This window comes from Trachurus trachurus, assembly GCF_905171665.1.
Source record: "Trachurus trachurus genome assembly, chromosome: 21".
Taxonomy (NCBI): domain Eukaryota; kingdom Metazoa; phylum Chordata; class Actinopteri; order Carangiformes; family Carangidae; genus Trachurus; species Trachurus trachurus.
Window position 1 is genome coordinate 29,317,247 of NC_139899.1, and position 19,634 is coordinate 29,336,880.

Below are 19,634 nucleotides of genomic sequence, written 5' to 3' on the forward strand. Positions count from 1 at the left end.
TTACCACTGACACGCGTCTTTCACAAGCAACCTCAGATTTTCCGTAGAAGAAGATTAAAAAAGAGACACCAAAAGAGTAGTAGAAGAAGCAGCAGCAGCGATAACGCCGCGCGCTCTCAGTCACAGACACAGTCAGCCGTTACTGTAGTTTCACCGCAGGTACAGTTGGACCATAGACCGTGTTATGTCTCTCCAACAAAACAACCAAACACAAAAAATAAGAAGGAAAAAAAAAAAAAGACAAACCAAGCTCAGCACTTCCTCTGTTTCAACATTAAACCACTTCAACACAAACACAACGCTCGGTGCTGCTGAGTCGACTAACTAACTATAAACTAACCGTCGTTTTATTTTCCCCCTCAAATATGTGACACTGTGGCCGGAAAGTGAAAAAGTTGGAGGCTTCGGGGGTTTCTAACGGGTCCAACACGAAGACACACGGATAAGAAGAACTATTAGAAGAAGGTGTTGTTGGTGGCAGCAGCAGCAGCTTACCTGGAGGAAAAGGAGAACAAGGAGAAGGAGAAAAAGAAGAAGTCCTGTTGTGTCCCATGAAGAAAAGAGGCAGTTTCCCCGTCGAGCTGAGCTCCCTCCTGGATGTGTGTGTGTGAGTGTGTGAGAGTGTGTGTGTGCGGATCCACCGTGTCCTCCTCCTCCTGGAGGAAAGCAGCAGCCGAGCCGAGCTCCGGCTGATGTCACCGGGACAGGGAGGGGCCTCGCCGGGGCACATGATGTCACTTCACCGGTTGTAACGACTCTTAAATCCACACAGAGAGACACAGAGACCCGGAGCCCCGCGGGGTTAAACACCGGGAACGACGCGTTATTATCACGGTGGAGGGTTTGTGGGTCCAGGCTAAGAGAGAGACAGGGCAACAGCTCCCCCATATAAAACTACACTACAGTACAACCACAGTACAGTACACACAGCCAGCTGGATCTGATTTTATGTCTTAATACAACATAGGGAAACTTTATAGGCTACTTTTCACTCCACTAATTAAAACACATGATATGTTTATTAATTCATCACTAAACCAGTTCCATCCTGAAAATAAACACTAATATTTGCTTGGGATCCATTATCATATTTAATAAGGATATCAGGGTCATAATCATAATAGCTCTTATTGTCTAGTAGTCATTACACCATGGAATTGCACTTATAGTGTAAAACATAAGAAACAGGTAGGCTACAATAACAACAAAATATTAACATTAAACAAAAGCCAGCGAGAATATGAATTAATGAATATTTCAGGTAATATCCAATATTTTACCACAAAAAAAGTACAGTGCATGTTTGCGCATGTCCTCATGAGTGGAACAATTTTGAGGTAGGCTACTTAAAGCAGATCAGTGGAATGTTTTTGTTAATATAAGTCCTAAATAGTCCTATTTTCCGTCAGCAATCACTTACATGAAGTATTTCAGCCTAAACACGAGTCTCTCCGTCACTCTGCTCTGCTGTAACCCGAGGAGAAAATTTTCCTTGTGGGATACAAGTGTTATCCAATGAGGAGAGAGAACGGCATGAAGGGCTGTGTGTGCAGCCAAGGGATGCGCGTGAATGTGGTGACGTAGCACGAGGACCAATTGATGCCTGACAAGGGCGGGGGCTGCTAACTCATGGTGCGTTCAAAGAAACTCGTACTTTGTGTTTTTCCTTCCTGTGAAGTCATACCAGTTCGATCTGGTACGAGTTCACGGGTCGGAAGTTACGAGTGGCCGTTATAGGGAACTTTCACAGACAACAGGATGGTAAAAACACGAGCTACGGGTTACCTGGAACGCTACCAAGTCGTAGTTGTGACTTGAAGCTGTAACTTACGGTTTCAAAAGCCTGCCTTGAACGCAGCATTAGCCGAAACGGCCGTGAAGCTGATATCTGCTTTAACTTGAGTGTTCCTACTTAGTATTTGTTTCTCTTTTTTAAATTCATAAGGATTATAGCCTACTTGTATTTTTTACCAGTTTTTAAATAACTTTACTATGAAGTCGTAACACACCACTGTAGATTAATCAACAGTACAAAGAGTAATATAAGTTTAAATCTGCTTGGATATACAGAATTAAATAATGAACAACACTGAAAAGAATCATTCTGCTTTACAAGTTCATTGAGTTTTAAAAAGTCAAAACCTACAGAATAAGAAGAATCACTAACAGCAGGTCGTCACCACAGGATCTATTCGTCTAAATTTGTTAAAACCAAAACACAACAGCTCTTTTATGTTTTATATAAAACGTTTGAACTTCTGGGGGTTTAACAGAAGAGTTTCCGTCTGTGATTGTTAGAAAGAAAACGCTGCGTTCGATAGCAGACAAATTATCTTCTATTGACGATCAAACGCAGAATACTGCAAAACTAAATTACACATAATTTCAAGGAAGTCTGAGCGTTAAAAACAAGTTGACGAACGAAAGAGCGACTGTGTGAGGTTGAATCACGCTCTAAAGAGTCTGACAGAATAATTCATGACCCGTGGCAGGAAGTGGAGAAACAGAATATTAAACTTTGCTTCGGCCTCCTCAGAGACTTCACATCAGACACGAGATGCTTTGCTTCACCATGGTCGTCGGCCTTTTTAATAATCTGATATAATCTGCAGGAGTGCAATGTTTTTGCTTCATTATTCTGCAGTCTAGCCTATAACGAAAAAGCACCATCTCTCTATTCTGTCTCTTTCTTTGTTAAAGAGAACCAACAAACTTCTTCGTGTGTGGTGTAAAGTCTTTATGTTTTAGACTGAACTTGCGTCGTCTTGCCTTTAGTTTCTGGGATTATTTCTCATCATCTCCAAACTCCTCTCTCCAAGGACAGATCTGCAGTTAATATTGAATCGAGTGGCATTTGAATGCAGCACAGTATTCAACACGTCAACTTTCATTTAGAAGTTGGAGCACCAGAGGCCTGTTCCAGGGCGTCATTAAAATTGAGGAGGTTCAACCTCTGGGGAGCGAGAGAACGTGCTCAGTGTATCTCACAGTGATCTCCCCGCAGCTCTGGTGTTTAAATGTGAATTTTGTGGCCTGGTTGTGTCTGAAAAAAAAAAAAAATCAGAGATGCAGCAAAAAATAATCAGGGAACATCCTCTGGAGACCATGCCAGACTCAGGGAAATCCAATTTTTCAGGACAAGTCAGTCAATAAACTAATCAGTTTTAGAGTTGTGGGACATCTCCATGGACACGGCCCAGTATGACTTGTAGTGTTACAGATGGTGCAGATATGGTTTAAGTCAGTGTTTGAGCATTTAAATCAGTATTATGGAAAAAAGGTAAATGTTTTTCTACAAATTGTGACTGGTATAAGATTAACTTGTTCCTGTGTATCAATCATTTGATTCTGATTATCTACATGGAGGAAGTATAGTAGTATATTTAGTATATTTAGGTTATATCCTTATAAGAAAAGAAAAGATTTTGAGGAACTTATATTTCACTAGAGTTTTCATATGTTTTCTCTTTATAAATTCTAACTGCACCATGCTTTTTCACTTTCAACAGAATATCAATATTGTTTTTTCCAGTGTTAAATGTAGCTCATGTCTGTGATTCTTCAGTGGTACAATAATTAATAGCTACAGTTTGAGATTGGCAGTGGTTTGGGTTCAGGTTCTTGTGAAAAAGAACTGCTGCCTTATTTATTCAAAGAAAGAAATGGAAAAAATGAATGTGAACTAGTTCATTTTCATATGAACTGAACCTTAAACTAGATATTTTTAAGTGTCAACTGGCACAACACTGTTCTCAGGTTGATCATAAGTTTTAACAGTACGACCTGAGAGCACAGTTAATACAGTATCAAAAAAAAACAGATATTGATGTTGTGGACGCACTAGGGGAAAAGTAATCGGGTAGATATGTAGGGTTTCTCCTCTGGGGACCATGAATGTTTGTAGGTTCATTAGAGAACATCCAACAGGTCTTTAGATTTCAGTCTGAGCACAAAACTAAAAAACAAACAAACACGTACATGGGAAAAAAGAAAGAGCGTAGTGTGAGTGATTGATTTCAGTCTGTGTTGTCATTATCGGGCCTTTCAATCAGCGTGATGAACGACAAGGTTGGAGATGTAGGAATTGATCGACTCTGAAGCTCCTGTCTGCCATAAATCAGCGGGCCGGTTCGTATCTGGAGCCACAGGCTGACAGATAAAAAGGCAGCACGACTATGAAACCAGATTACATTACAGTGACACCACAGAGCAGCAGCTGACGTTCACGCTGTAATCACTCATGTCTCATGGTCCTTAAAGTGAGAGACAGAGAGAAAAAACAGTGAATAAAAGTCTCTTCATTCATATTCAGTGCAGGACGCTGGCGGCTTGATAAATGAATGAGGACGCATCTGACCTCCTGGGCAAAAACCCATGAGTCACCACTGGAGCTTCAGTCTTTTCAACACTTATGTGTCATAGCCAAAGGTATCAGGACACTAGTCTGCTCACAGTCTGTTCACTGACACTGGACCTGCTGCAGGGACGTCCATCATGGAGGGGGTGGAGGTCAGGACTCTATGCTCTTCCTCACCAAACTGAGAAAACCATTTATTTATGGAGCTGACTTTGTTTACAGAGGACACTGCCAGGCTGAAACAATGAAACACAAAGGCCCCGTCCCATTTCTCATTCAGACCCCTCACTTCACTTGGCAAAGGGAAGTGAAGCGAGACACCACTACTGAACCACAATACGTCATCAACTGCATCAGGACGCACTGAGAACAGGTGAACTTACGTATCAACCAACAGGCGAACCAACAGTGAACCAATGTATCAACCAACAGGTGAACCAACAGACGAGCCAACAGGTGAACCAACGTATCAACCAACAGGTGAACCAACAGATAACCAACAGGTGAACCATCAGGTGAACCAACATAACAACCAGCAGGTGAACCAACAAATAACCAAAAGGTGAACCATCAGGCGAACCAACAGGGGGACCATCAGATAACCAACAGGTGAACCATCAGGTGAACCAACATAACAACCAGCAGATAAACTAACATAATAACCAACAGGTGAACCACCAGGCGAACCAACAGATAACCAACAGGTGAACCAACATATCAACCAACAGGTGAACCATCAGGCAAACCAACAGGTGAACCAACAAGTGAACCAACAGGGGAACCATCAGGCGAACCAACAGGTGAACCAACATATCAACCAACAGGTGAACCAACAGGTGAACCAACAAGTGAACCAACAGGTGAACAATCAGATAACCAACAGGTGAACCATCAGACTAACCAACAGGTGAACCATCAGACGAACCAACAGATAACCAACAGGTGAACCATCAGACGAACCAACAGGTGAACCATCAGATAACCAACAGATAACCAACAGGTGAACCAACAGATAATCAACAGGTGAACCATCAGGCGAACCAACAGGTGAACCAACGTATCAACCAACAGGTGAACCATCAGGCGAACCATCAGGTGAACCAACAGGTGAACCAACAGGTGAACCATCAGATAACCAACAGGTGAACCATCAGGTGAACCAACAGGTGAACCATCAGATAACCAACAAGTGAACCATCAGGCGAACCAACAGGTGAACCAACATAACAACCAGCAGGTGAACCATCAGGCGAACCAACAGGTGAACCATCAGGTGAACCAACATAACAACCAGCAGGTGAACCATCAGGCGAACCAACAGGTGAACCAACAGGCGGACCAAAAGGTGAACCAACAGATAACCAACAGGTGAACCAACAGACGAACCAACAGGCAAACCATCAGGCGGACCAAAAGGTGAACCAACGTATCAACCAACAGGTGAACCAACGTATCAACCAACAGGTGAACCAACGTATCAACCATCAGGTGAACCAACAGACGAAGTAACAGGTGAACCAACGTGTCAACCAACAGGTGAACCAACAGGTTAACAACGTATCAACCAACAGGTGAACCAATGTATCAACCAATAGGTGAACCAACGTATCAACCAACAGGTGAACCAACAGGTTAACCAACGTATCAACCATCAGGTGAACCAACAGGTGAACCAACGTATCAACCAACAGGTGAGCCAACAGACAAACCAACAGGTGAATCATTAGGTACCAACAGGTACCACCACGTTCCTGAGTCACAGACCCTGCACCCAGCTCTTCTGATGAACATATTTTCTCCTGAAGACGTGTTTTTCATTCAAATGACACCGTTAATGTTGTTGTCTTGTTGTTTCTCTGCTGCTGCATGACTGAACACACTCATCACATCTGCTGTTAATATTCAATTTACTCCATAAATCACCTTCTTTTTTTTGCTGTCGCTAAATTTGAATTCACAGCTGCAATTTGCCTCCGCAGACAGAAATTACATTCTCTTTGTGGCCTGATAACAGCTCGATGATAATAAGTGTCATGAATAAATACTCTGTTGCCTGTTTGGAAAAGAGCTGTTTTGTTTTTGTCTGTTTAAACTGATCCCAGATCCCTGCTGCACTGATTCTTTTTTGCTTCATCAGGGGAAAAAAAAACTCCTGATAAAATAAAAATAAAAAAGATTAAACACCTCCGTCGTTATCTTTTATCAGAGGTTTAGCAGAATGTGAAATATGCCGAGTCAGAGGTAACGCCACCGAGGAACAAACACTTTGTCTCTATGAGCAAATGAACCAGCAGCAGTTTAAGCATATTAAAGCATGACTCAGCGGCCGGCCCACAGGAGACGTCAGCTCCAGCTGCTCCGCTCAAAGAAAAGCTGGAAGTGGTCAAACAAAGGAAGGAACACCAACCTCCGAGCTACTACTGACATGTGACCACCACTTTGTTCCCCTGAACGCACCATGCACCGCCGCTCAGGCTCTATACAATTTAGCAAGAAGAAGTTGACTCTTCTATTGGTTAACACACTCTTTTATGTGAATTACAACAATATTCAGAATAATTAACTAATAATTTAGTTGATGCAGGTTGTGGGTGATGGAGTGTTTGTGTTAATCCAAACATCCTCCACTCACATCCTGTCTCATTCAGTAACTGTTGACGTTTTACCATGACGACCGTCTTTCACTTTACTCAAGGCAATGGGATTAGCTGCTAAACATTAAGAACAATAGCAATGCTGCTGCAGTGTGTGTGTGTGTGTGTCACTTCCATCCAGCTGCTGCTTCTATATGAGATTCTCCTTTGCTCACGTCCTTAATTCAGTTCTGTTGGTTGGACCTGAGACGTGTTTCTGTGGAGTGTCAAGTTACTAATATGTAATTTTTGTCCTTGATTTCATCCATATTGAACAGGCACCGAATTTCCCTTAATCTATCTCACCCTCATTCACAATAATAATACATTTTCCCTCATTAATCATTAAGGGAAACATTATTAGACATATAGGTAGTATCGTGCGGTGATTTTGACCTCGTGACCTCACTCCACCTCACCACCGTGAACCGCTGCGTCTCAGAGTTTCAGTTCAGATTTCATCATGATGATAATGTGAGGTTGACATGATGCAGGTTTCCTCTGATGGACATTTCAAACATCTGCAGTCAGGTTTTTACAGTAGAAACTGAACCTGGATCAGTGAAGGAAAACACAGCTAATGTTTGACAACAACATGGAGTTTCATACCGACACGATCAGCTCATCTCTCTCTGTCTGAAGATGTAACAGGAAATTATTATCGTCCTTGAAACTTCTCTGCAGCAACAACACTAAATGCCTTTCAGAATAAAAGCATCATCCTCACAAAAAAATCTGGAACATTCTGATACTTTATCAACACACACACACACTGTTATGTGTTTTCACGGTCTGAACGTCCTGCTGGCAGAACATATTTCTCTGTCAGTCTGTGTAAAATAAATAAATAAAAGAGACATAAATAAAGAAAAAAAAACTTTTATTTTCCTCTTGTCACTTCCTGAGTTGTGTTGCTTTCAAGTTTCTCTAAATATTTGTCAAGACCATATTTTTCAGCCGTCACAACAGGAGTGGAGCAGCAGCAGCACAACATTTATTTAAGTACAACCCAACAACTGTCATTCTTCATCACTGCATTTCAGACGAGAAAATTTGATTATTTATTATTATTACATAATTATTCATATATTAATCTTGTCTTTTTTCCTCTCCCATTATTCATCTGATCTGTTTTGTTATTGGGAACCAATAAAACCAGTTCCATTGGATCCATTTTAATACCAGTGTATTACTCTCGTTACACATCACACCACCACTTTACACTGATCTTACCTACATACACGTACACATACCTTACATACCTCAAATACCAATGAACTATCAATAACTCAACCCTGAGGAAACCAAATCTCATTTTACAAAAAGCATTAACACTCAGATATAATGTCAAATACACCAGCCACAATAATACTTTTATCTACGAGACCTAAAAATGATTATCTACTGTATACTTCGTCAAGAATTTCTATTATGTCTTATATATTATTGAGCCTTCCTTATTTATCGCAGTTCGGCTGCAGAACAGTTTCAGTTTCTAGACTTTTCCAAATGGACGTGAAACAGGCAGAAGATTTGACGATAAGAAAAAGAAACTCTCATTATTTTGAATTTACTCCAGCAGAGATAAGAAAATCACCAGAGGATTATATATTTGTGTCGACAGCAACAGCAGCAACATGTGCAGAGGATTTTCAATTCAATCTCATGGTGGTTAAAACAGAAAGTGGTGAAAAAGATCAGGTCCTGAAGAAGAGCAGGTTTCTGCAGACGGTGATTAGACTGACTCGTTAAGAGCTTCAGCAGAGCGAGAGGTCGTTAATCTGACCTTCAAACACCGACGTGAAGTTTTCATAACTTTATAGAAGCTGAAGGAGACGAGCTAACAGCTGCAGGACGGAGCGCAGAGCGAATCCTCTGGATCAAAGTGATGATTCCTGGGTGGAATAACTTTGTGTTCTGTTAACGACCCTGTAGTGGTGGTGGAGGAAACTTTAATTGAGACAGAACCGAGCTGAAGAACTTCTCGTCACAGCAGCTGGAGCGTCGTCTGCATGAAAGGAAATCTGCTGCAAAACAACATCAAATATTAAAGCAGACGTCGAGTCGCACAGTTGCTGGGATGAGGGGAAGTGTGTAAACAGTGAACAACGTTAATATTTGGCTTCAAATGGACCGACCGCTGGTTTCTTAAACAAAGTGTTTGATCACAACACACGAGGCCACAGTGTGACTCGTCAGACAGGTGGAGCTAATGACGGTAATCGCTCTCTGCAGGATGCTGGAGGTGTTTGTCTCCTAATTACTGCTGCTGATGAAAATGATTGAATTTGTGAATATAAATTTGTAGAAGCTAAAAAAAGAAAAAGGAAAAAAAAAGGAACCATGGTGAGAGGAATAACAGGTGTGTGAGCAGCAGACTGTAGCTGTGAAGGGGGAAAAAAATATTTAAAACCAAACTGCAACCTCTATTGGTTCTCCTTAGAGTTGGTTGGAGTTGATGTCTTTTTGCCGGCATCACCACCACCACGTGACGCCTTACCACACCCCCTGAGATTATATAACCCCGCCCTCTGACCTTTGACCCTCTCTTTTCCTTTAAAGGGACAACGAGGAGTTTTAGAAAGTGAAGTGTTCTCATACTACATTTACCATGAGCCTCCGTGCGCATGGTGAAATTCTTGCACCGGCGCAAGACGGACGTCTTGCCAAGAATGTTTTCATTCATCAATAATTAAAGTCAGAGGTTCGAAGACGATCAGATACCGTCGTAGTTCCGACCATAAACGACGATTCGACGGCGTTTTTCTTATGACTCGCCGGGCAGCGTCCCAGAAACCGAAAGTAAGGAAACACTGGTCGGCTCGCCCAGCATTTCCACCATTAATTAAAATTAGGGCCGGGACTCGATTAAAAAAAATAATCAAATTAATTAGAGGCTTTGTAATTAATTAATCGCAATGAATCGCATTTTAATCGCATATAAATATTTGACCTGAGAACAGTGAGAAGCATTTTTTTTCAACATGGATTTTAGTATACCATTGAATGACTGAATACATAAGCTTAAGCATTCAAGGTGGTACTTAACCAAGACCAACAGACTAGGGATGCAAATTATCGATTAATTCATTAATCGATATTTGATACATACAGATGAAATGGTCTTTCCTTCCAATACACTATGATGATTACTGTAGTATTTAACTAGGCTACTTAAACTGATTTGTTGAACTCAGCCTGATGTAAACATTAATAAAAGTCAGTAACCAATCACACAGGCAGCTCCATGTTGTCCCTGTGTGATGTTCAGGGACAGGTCAGGACAGTCTGAAGACAGACAGCTCTGAGGGTGAAGTCCTATCATAATGAGATGAGATGCACCTGTGACAGTGACAGGTCATAGATATAGCGCTGCAGCTGAGCAATTAGCGCGATATAGCACATTTAGCGTGCGCCCGTGTCTGTGTATCTATGTGCAGGCAGAGATCAGAGATGGTGTTTTAAATAACCATGCTAGCGTTTCACCAGCTCTCATCTCTACCAGTCAGCCTCTCAAACTGCCGCCTCTCTCGTGTGCGGGCGTGAAATTTTTTTTTTTGAATAAGTGCGATTAAAATGAGTTAATTTTTTTAACGCGTTAATTTTTGTGTGATTAATTAATCGTAATTAATGCGTTAAAGTCCCGGCCCTAATTAAAATAACAAAATAACGATAGAGACAAAACGATATATTTATCGAAAATGGAGCCATTAACAAGTGTGGGTAACGTAGATTCATCCACATTAACGTGAGACTTTTTTATAACCAAATAGAAACTCCTTGTTGTCCCTTTAAACATTTACCTGAGCAAAAACAACATACCTGAGTTTGACCTTTTTGAAGTTTTGGCAACATTACCTCTTTTACTTTCATTTTTTATTTTGTTTTAATCATCATTACCTAACCAACCATCATCTATATTGTATTTCATTGTCTTTTTAAAGATATTCTGGGGGATTTTTGCCTTTAATTGACAGGATTGTGGAGAGAGACTGGGGGAATGAAGACATGGGTCATTCTCTTGACCTCTTGTCTTGACCACTAAGCATCCTCCATCATCTATGTTGTTATCTCCAAACAATACCATTTTGGAGCAGACTCCTGGATCCAGTGTTTTAGGCACCAAACCAAGAAATGCAGTCGAGTTGTTTCGATATAATTACATAGAAATATAGAAGGAACCAGCGTCAGTGTTCTTCCTGCTCGTTCTTATGTTACTGTTGGTCTCATTGTAAAATCTGTCCCCAACCCAGAGTGTGGTTTTTTTGTTTCAGTTAATGAACGTCTCCAAATCAACACGAGGAAATTCTCCTGCGTGTTTTGGTTTTGCAGAACAGGCCTCAGGACGTTCAGAGAGACACAGATCCATGAGTTTGTTTGAAGCTTCAGAAGCCAAAACACCAGGAGGCAGGAGACAGATCCATGAGGACAGATCGTCCTGCTCTGCAGAGCTGCGTGCACCACGCTGGAAACACAGCGTTCAGGATTCACTAACTGGTCGAAGCTTGAAACAGGTTGAATTGTTATTGTGAGTCTAATTCATTATAACAAGAGGTTGTCATGTTGTTGTCCATCTGAACGTCAGAGGTGAAGCTCATCACACACTGCAAAAACTCAAAATCTTACCAAGAATATTTGTCTTATTTCTAGTTAAAATGTCATTTCTAGTCTAAACAAATCTCATTCTACTTAAAATAAGACTCATCGCATTAAAAGTAGCTTGTTTTTAGACACTTTTTTACTTCTTTCAAGCATATTTTCACTTGAAATAAGTAGAAAAATCTGATAGTGGAGCAAGTTTTTCTTTCTTATTACAAGCACAAAAAACTTCCTCTCACTGGCAGATTTTTCTACTTATTTCAATTGAAAATTAGTTTGAAACAAGTGAAAATGATCTAAAAACAAGTAAATGTTTAGGTGATGAGTCTTATTTAAAGTGGGAAGAGATTAGTTTTGACTAAAATTGAGACATTTTGACAAGAAATAAGACAAATATTTTTTGCAGTGCACTAACAGGCTGAGGAGCTACAGGTGAAGAACCAACATGAGTGTCTGCAGCGAGACGAGGTTTTAGCGTTCAGAGTGCGATGACGACTTTCCCCCCAGCTCATCATCCTCACTCCTCCTCCATCTTTCGTCTTCTCTGCTTGTGAAGATGATGAAGATAAAGAGTTTTCCACCGTGTTGAATTGTCATCTCCTTCGTCAGTTTGTCACTTCTGAAGCCTGCAGCCTTAAAACCACAGCCTCACATTATTATGATAATTAAGATTACATGGTTTTCAGCAGTCTAGTCTTTGTTGTCATGCATGAAGTGATGCTGGGAGCTTCAGAGGTTTTTCTTTCCTTTTTTTGTTTTTTTCTTCTAGATGTTTCCACTGCTGCATCATGTCAGAAATACCAATTATGAAGCTGCAGCCAAGTGGTTGTGAAAGTGAGAGATAAGAGCTGGAGCTCAGTGTTATAAAAACACTGATAGTGGGTCTGAAAGATGAAATCAGTCGTTTGTCTTCACTTTAACTGAGGGAGGAAAGACAAATAGAAAAACGATCAATTCGTCCTCAGAGGAGCTGAAAACACCTGAAACCTTAACACAATTTATCACAGTCAACAGTTAATAGGAGGAACTGTGTTTAAGTACAAATAGACACAAACATAGAGTGTTTTAGTGGTTCAGACCTGTTGTGAAAGAAACATTAAGTCTGTTTATGATCGAAATAAAAGACTGTTACTAAAACAGACTTTATTCTGTTCACCTTAAGAGGTTTTTAAGTTTTAAAGAGTGACTTCTGCTTTCGTTAACTCCTGGATTCAATCAGTAAAAGCTGAATTTGGTATTTGCTAGGGGTGTCACGATTCTCCAAATCCTCGATTCGATTTGATTTTCGATTTTAGGGTCACGATTCGATTCGATTCTCGATTTTTTTTCTTTTTCTTACAGCACAGACGCCTATGCTATTTTCAGACTAGTCTAGTCTACGATCATTGGTTTTATTCATCAAATTTTGTACAGTAAATCTTATTTCAAAAGATGGGCTACATATAAGTGATGCAATTTCCATAATGTATCACATTAGGCACTAATGGTCACATTTAAATAATTTCTTTACAATATAAAGGTAACATGCCCCCAAAAATCATGATCCTGGGGCCAAAATTGCCCCCAAGGTTTTGAAACAAATATATTTATATCTGTACATTATCATAATTTTATTTTCATTAATTTACCGTCGTGTCTCATTATTCTCCTGATGTCGGCTTAATGTAATGTAAACGAGATTGCGCTGATACGCGAGAGTCATGTGACAGCGGGGCTCTGCCATGGACCTGATGATCAGGTCCTGATCAGACTGGCGGTGGCCCACAGTCAATCAGTCCCGGATCCTCCACCGTCACCAGATCCCCCGAAAGCCCCCGCAAATAATACATCGACAAAAAGTGGCAAGTTGCACCTTTTCGTCGGCTTATTATTTGCGTTTTTTTTTTTTTTTTAATCTTATAACGTCTCTGCAACATGCGGCTCTCAGCGCTTGTCGGTGTTGTGTAGTTAGAGCTGCGTCTCTCTCCTGTTTCCCAGGTAGGAGGGGGACAATAGCCCACCTAGGGCTGGTGATAAAACGCTATAAATTGTGAAATAACTTTTCTTCGATAGAAATATGAGACGTGGTCGATTCGGTTTCATTCATCCATGTTTTGGCAAATAGCCAATGATATTGAGAGTTGCGCCGTGCCGAACCAATCATGTGGCTGGAATAGAGCCAGTCAACATGTGCATTTGTTTGGGTTGCTGCAGACGTGCACATCAGCTGACACCGCCGGTAGAAAAAAAAAAGAGAGAGCGAGGGAGAGAGAGAGTTGCAGAGAATGAGTGAGTGTTGTCTAGAAATAAAAAGTAAAGGAGAACTCGGACCAGTGACTGACAAGACGCTTGGTGCGCAATGGGGACAACGGGCAGTTGTAGCTTTGCGTGCGGGGGGGAGGGGGGATCGTCGATCCTCTCTTTGACTTCGATGCTCGAGATCGTGACGTAATTTCGATCGATTTCGATAAAAAATCGAAATCGTGACACCCCTAGTATTTGCATCATGTATTCACCACCTACACCTGCATTATTTTTAAGAATCAGCACAGATACTAAGAATCTGCAGCTGCAGTTCCTCTCCTGACCACTAGAGTGAGTCATTGAAACTCTTGCATTATTATTATCTACGGGTATTATATGTAGGCTATTACAGTGCGTTCACACCAGATGCAAAGCGTATTTGCGCTTCACTTTACTCCTGCGAGTTTTACCACGGCAGTATTTGTGTTTACTCACCCAAATACACAAGTACAAACAACTTGCGCGAAAACACGAATAGCCTACAAACAACTCACATCGTCATGTCTGGGTTAATAATATCATCAGAGGTGCACACAGATGAATTTCACCACCTCAGCAGGAAACCAATTAGCTGCAGAGCACCCGTCCATCTGCCTGTGAGTGGCATGTTTGGTGTGAAAATCAATACATTTCCTAATTAATAATTTATGATGATGATTAATGATTTATTGAAATCAATATTGACTGTATCTAGCAAGTCACTGACGTCTTGGCATCCTGCCTGAGGAGAATCTCAACGCTGATAGGCTGTCCACATACAGCATTATGCGGGTATTTCGCCGAAGTAGATTTTTTTAAACTTGCGCGTATTCGTCATTCAAGGCACAGATTAGCGTACTCGCGTCTTTGCATTGACTTTGTATGTAATCTCGTTGCACAAAAAATTTGCTTTGCGTCCAGTGTGAACGCACCAGTAGGACTCACACATACCAGCCTTGTTAGCTTAGTCAATTAAATAATTAAAAATTAGCTGATGCATTATCAATGGGTTAGCCTCAGCAGCCCTGCTGTGCTAACAATGCTAACAGGAATGTATGTTTACCAGCTTCAGCTCTGCACACAACCAACCACCTTTGAAAGAGTCAGATGCCGCCAAGATGGCGACGGTGGAGCAGCTCACTGTGAGCTTCAAAAACCGGTGGGTGGAGTCCATCTTTAATAACTGTCTTCAGTCGTTTCCTTTAAATGCTCATCTTGTTTGATGATAGACAATGATGTCCATCTTGTCCATGACTCTGATTGGCCTGAGCAGCTGTCTTAATTTAGTGACTGATTGTTTGAGGTCCTCAAACGCTGTCACTGCTGAACTTGCTGTGTTTTTACATGGTGGATCTGTTGTATGATATTCTTGTTTGGGACTGGTCCAGATTCTGCAGCATTAGTTGAAGTTAATGATTTACTCTGGCGAACCTCCACGAGAGCAGGTGGAGCTCATCAGGCTGAAGTCTGTTCAGATGTCTGAGAGAGAGAGAGTTTGCTGAATCCGACTTGGAGCAGGCGAAGGGTTTGGGACATGTAGGATATGAATATAAAAATCTTCTCTTTACATTTTAATTTCCTCAGAGATCAGAGCTGTGATTCAGTGTTTTATTCAGCGCTCTGATCTGCCTCAGTCTGGAGGATTAGCTTTTCTAATCCTCTCTCTGTCTCTCACCTTCTTCTTTTTAATCTTCTGATGGTATTTTTCTGTTTTTTGTTTTTTTTTCATTTCCCAAATTGTTTGTAACTCATACATACAACATTAACTTGCCTCTGGTGCAACTTTCTTCCTTCAGCCAGATGATTGATTTTCTCTCGGAGAGAAAACACACCTGCTGCTCAGACATCCACCTGGACGAGCAGCAGCAGACGCCTCTCTGGCTCCGAGTCGTCATTTTTCAGCCTTGGCAGCGGCACATTAAACGCCTCACACCGACCGAGGAGCAGGAGGAGGAGGAGGCTTTGTTATCTAATTTAGAGAGCACTCAATATACCCTCCTACACGATTAACCCTCGAACGTCCAACCCACTTGTCTGTTTTCTGTCCCCTGGAGCGGGTGTTAAGCCTTGTTCAACATCCATACGACAGGATGACAGACCATAATAACAATCAGACTGGCAGGGACTCATGCATCACAAACCTAAAGAACTGAAACCACAAGTGTTAGGGCCACATTCAAAAAAAATTAAAGATATCTGAAACTCTGAAATATTATAAGAATAATATCATAATTGAGTGGAGTGGGGGAGTCATGTCAACAATAGGCTAAAAAAATAAAAATTAACATTTCAGGAAGTTGCAATATTATGAGAATATAGTCAAAATATTTTTAGGGAAATAAGTCATATTATTATGAAAAGGAAGTATTATACACAAAGATTTTAAAGAAAATGCTTTAAAAGAGATAGGCTATTTGCAAGTTTTGTTATTGCTACTTAGCTAGCATTAGCATTAGCTGTTTAGCTACTTACCAGTCTAGTGAGTTCAGCATCAAACTTTATTCCATTAGTCACCAAACATAGTCAATTGTTGTCTTTTCCCCCATTAAAGGGATAGTTCAACATTTTGGCAAATTGGCCCATTGCCATAATCCCTATAGTCATAGCAGTAGGTTTGTTAGCTTTAATTGTCGGTGCAAGCTGCTTTTAGAACGGCGGAGCAGAGCCGTGAGCTGCTCAGAGCTACGCTACGGAGGCTCATGGGATTTCTTGGTTTCCCTCATCAAACTCATCAAATATACAATCCAACAACTCCACAACGCTCTAGTGGACAAGTTGTGACCTGCACATTCACCACGCTATGAGATAATAATGGAACGTTACGAAACTGAGCCGTTTTCGAGGCAAATACAGAGACTGCTTGATGAAAAACTGCCCCTGAAGGCAACGCGCATCAGCGGTTTTGCATGAATTTACCTCTAAAACAACTCTGTCTGGTAACGTTGTGTTATTATCTCATAGCGTGGTGAATGTGCAGGTCACAACTTGTCCACCAGAGCGTTGTGGAGTTGTTGCATTGTGTATTTGATGAGTTTGATGAGGGAAACCAAGAAATCCCATGAGCCTCCGTAGCGTAGCTCTGAGCAGCTCACGGCTCTGCTCCGCCATTCTAAAAATAGCTTGCACCGACGAATAAAGGTAACGAACCTACTGCTATGACTATAGGGATTATGGCAATGGGCCAATTTGCCAAAATGTTGAACTATCCCTTTAAAGTTAGCATGCTAACAAGTTAGCTCAACTCTGTCTCATCACTTCCTGTTAGCTTCTCACTGTCCTGTAGCCTAGACCTAGGCTATAGCTGCTCAGAGGACGTGCTATGACCTCAGGTCTTATAAACACAACTAGGCTATAACTGAAATTAATTGAAAAATACAAAACAAAAACACATTTTGTGGCGTATCGTCGAGGTTGTCAGGTAGGTTAAAGCAGAAGTAATATTTGTGTTAATATAAGTCTTAAATAGTTATATCTTCCGACAGCAATCACTTAGATAGAGTGTTTGGTCTGAAACACGGGTCTGTCAGTCACTCTGCTCTGCTCTGAGCCGGGGAGAAAACTTTTCTCGTATCCTACAAGTTTTATCCAATGAGGAGAGAGAACGGCATGCAGGGCTGTGTGTGCAGCCAAGGGATGCGCGTGAATGTGGTGACGTAGGGACGAGGACTGTTATGGTGCGTTCAAGGCAACCCGTAACTCGTGTTTTTCCGACCTGTGAAGTCGTACCAGTTCGATCTGGTACGAGTTCACGGGTCGGAAGTTACGAGTGGCCGTTATAGTGACTTTCACAGGTAAAACAGGTCGGAAAAACACGAGTGGGTTGCCTGGAACGCTACAAAGTCGTAAGTTGTGACTTGAAGCTGTAATTTACGGTTTCAAAAGCCTGCCTGGAACACAGCATTAGCCAAAACGACCGGATCGCTTACTTCTGCTTTAATCAATAAGCACAGCTCTGTTCTTCCCTGCAACGTAAACATTAGAAAGACATTTTATTTTCTATCACTGCAGCATCAACACAAGAATAATATGAAAGATATGAAATGAAATCACCTTAAAAAGAGGGGGGGGGGGGGGGGGGGGGGGTTCAAATCACATTATGTTCGGCAGGTGGGTGTGAAAGCAGCCGACTGACGGGAGGATGAATATCTCACCTCAGCATCGAGCCGACGTCGTGTCAGCTCCACGATTTCCTCCTCAGACGCACGGAGGAAACAAACACATCATCTCCAGGAGCCGGGGCCCATTTTCATTACGTCTCCAAACTCTTATCGAATCTACACGAGACAGGAAGTGAATTACAGATTCAATCAGTTTTTATTTCTGCTTCTATTTCTGTCCAAGTCAGTGTGAGAGACTGGAGTGAGTAAGAGAAAGATCATAAATATTTGATGAAAGAGGAGATTAATGAGAAACTTCTCATAGGGGTTTGAGTCGGTGGCACATCGTTGTCGTCCTCCTCCGTCATCTTGTCATTGACGTCTGCGATGTCAAGTCTCAATCTGCTTCGTGTCCAAGTGTTTGGACGGTTCCTCTGTCTCTGTCGCCCCAGAAACACTTCATCCTCCTCCACTCATGAGGCTGAGTGAGCCGCGACGTGACGGCCGTCTGGAGCTGCAGCCGGAAAACATTAAGATTCAGCTCACAGGTCAGAACAGCAGCAGCAGAACGTCTCAGAGGAACTGGAGTTCACTCTGCTCTTATTTCCTGTTTTAGTCAGTGATCGCTTATACTGTAAAACCCTGGCACTGTGTCTACCTGCTGGAGTCTGAATCAGTGAATATAACACTGACGTGCTCCTGACATGTGAATCCTCTGAGACAAAGGGTTTGAATAAAATACAGAGAGGCTTATGCAGAAGTTGAGGGAACGCTTCGCTGTGTGATTCACCGCCAGAACACTTAGGTGGTCTCAGAAAGATCATTTGCAAAACTTTGTTCTTTCGGGCACAGTGAAAAATAGCGACCTGGGTGAAAAGAACGTTTCTTAGAGTTGGGTGTAATTTCTGAGTTGGAGATTGATTGATGTGGAACAACAGATGCTTTTATTGCAGATGAGGGAGAAGATGTTTGGTGGTCTGAACACTTTAAAGCTGTACAGAAAAGAAAATTGAATTTGAGCCCACTCTGGGTCATAAAATTAGTGTAATAACTCATCTATCAGACAATGGAGGCCAAACTTTGTGCAAAATTCTATTTTTGAGTAATAATAAAAGTGTGGGGTTTTTTTTTCGCATTGGATAATGCAGGCGCACGGATTATACGTCACGTTGCTCACGATTCATCAACCACTGATATTGGATCCGTCATCCGTCAATCAAACGTCTGAGACACGTCGCACACACACACGGAGCTTGGTCTCGCCCCAAGCTTTGAATATCCCGCCCGCTCGATAACGACCAATCAAATTTGTTTTCCTCACTCGGGTAAACTCGTGCAGCAACTCGTGACAACTCGGCGCGACGAACAGGACAAACGGCCATTTCTGTACACCTTTAAAAATGGTGGTATAGCACAAAGGAGAAACCAGGAAAAGCTAAATGCCAGAAATGACGTTCTGAGCAGACCAATCACAGACCCTCTCCGCGAAGTTAGGATTTTTTGGATGTGGGTTTGGAGAAGAGCGCTCTGCAGGGGGTTAACCGCCTGACGCAGAAGATTAAATCAAGCTTTACACAACCTGCCTCACCTTACAGTATAATGGCAACAATCTTACTTTTAAACTGGAATTCAAATCATTTCAAATCTTTTCAAACCTGTTATCTGCTCTGTTGTTTTAAGGTGAAT

The 19,634-nt window shown here is 41.6% G+C and overlaps 2 protein-coding genes across 2 annotated transcripts in view; both read right to left on the reverse strand.

Annotated features, from left to right (window-relative positions):
• Positions 1-653, reverse strand: part of LOC311004186 (SH3 domain-binding protein 4) — a gene marked incomplete at its 3' end in the record, with an annotated part of 52,721 nt that extends 52,068 nt beyond the window's left edge. The window contains exon 1 of the mRNA XM_083996132.1: positions 496-653. The remainder of the gene's footprint in view (positions 1-495) is intronic.
• Positions 1-19,634, reverse strand: part of pde1a (phosphodiesterase 1A, calmodulin-dependent) — a gene marked incomplete at both ends in the record, with an annotated part of 92,192 nt that overhangs the window by 7,638 nt on the left and 64,920 nt on the right. The window lies entirely within an intron of this gene.